The sequence below is a fragment of the Octopus bimaculoides genome, chromosome 7 (assembly GCF_046866305.1).
Source record: "Octopus bimaculoides isolate indiv1 chromosome 7, ASM4686630v1, whole genome shotgun sequence".
NCBI classification, from domain to species: domain Eukaryota; kingdom Metazoa; phylum Mollusca; class Cephalopoda; order Octopoda; family Octopodidae; genus Octopus; species Octopus bimaculoides.
The window spans coordinates 39903889-39905355 of record NC_142934.1 but is presented as its reverse complement, the minus strand read 5'-3'; positions in this window follow the sequence as shown (position 1 = coordinate 39905355).

Genomic DNA, 1467 nt, shown 5'->3' with positions numbered 1-1467 from the left:
ATATTCCCAATGTAGATTATGCAAATAAAAACAGGAAAGCGTTACTCATATAGCAAGTGAATGTATCGTGCTGGCACAAAGAATACAAGAAAAGACATGACAATCTAGGGAGAGCAATGTAGAAAGCTAGGATTTGAACGTACTGATAAATGGTATGAACATCAACCTAGTAAAGTACTAGAAAGTAAGAAATACAAGATGTCGTGGGACTTTAACAGTCAGACTGACAGAGTAAAGAAGCTAGAAGGCCTGATTTGGTAGTAGTAGTAGTAGTAGTAGTAGTAGTAGATAAAGGGAATAGAAAGTGCCAGATAATTGACTTTACAGTCCCAAATGATGAAAGAATTAATATGAGAGGTATAGAAAAATAGCAAAGTACCAGGACCTAGCTTTGAATTGCAGAGACTATGGAATGTGCGGGTAAAATATATTCCAGTAGTTATAGGTGCAATGGGAACTATCCCTAAAGATCTGAACAGATGGATAGAGGAAATAGGCATAAGACCCAGTTTAGTACAGCTCCAGAAAACGGCATTATTAGGGACAACTAGGATACTCAGAAGGGTTCTTGGCATCTAAGGTTACTTGTTGTAATCCAATAGGAGGGTTCTTGGCATCTAAGTCTACTTGCTTTAGGATTCCTTTTTTTTATTACCAACAGTCTAATCTGTTGAGTATATATGAAAATAATAATAATTATTGTTTCTACTAGAAGCACAAGGCCTGAAATTTGGGGAACAGGATTAAGTCAATTACATCGACTCCAATGCGTAACTGGTACTTATTTAATCGACCCCGAAAGTATGAAAAGCAAAGTCGACCTTGGCGGAATTTGAACTCACAACATAAAGACAGACTAAATATTGCTAAGCATTTCGCCCGGTGTGCTAATGATTCTGCCAGTTCGCCGCCTTAATAATAATAATAACAACAACAACAACAATAATAATAATAATAATAATAATAATAATAATAATAATAATGAAGCATTTCGCCCGGTGTGCTAATGATTCTGCCAGTTCGCCGCCTTAATAATAATAATAACAACAACAACAACAACAACAACAACAATAATAATAATAATAATAATAATAATAATAATAATAATAATAATAATAATAATAATAAATGCCCGGATGCAGTACCAGGCAGTGGCTCTCATGGCTTCTGATCTTAACTGATTGGAAGTGTTATCATGTATATTGTTTTGTCTTGGTATAAAAAGATGGGCTACAGCAAATATTCTGCTCAGTACCACAGATTTGCTTGTCAGTTGTTTGACCTTAACCAGTTGAGCATGTCCCTTGGTGGCTGACGATATGTGCATCTCTGATCACGAGCAGAAGTAGTGGGGGAGCATCATAGCCATGTGTTGAGAGGAATTCTTTAGGGTTTGAATAATTCACCTCTGGAAACACAGGTGTTTTGCTCAACATTAAACAAACCTTATTCAGGGACTTTTGAGCG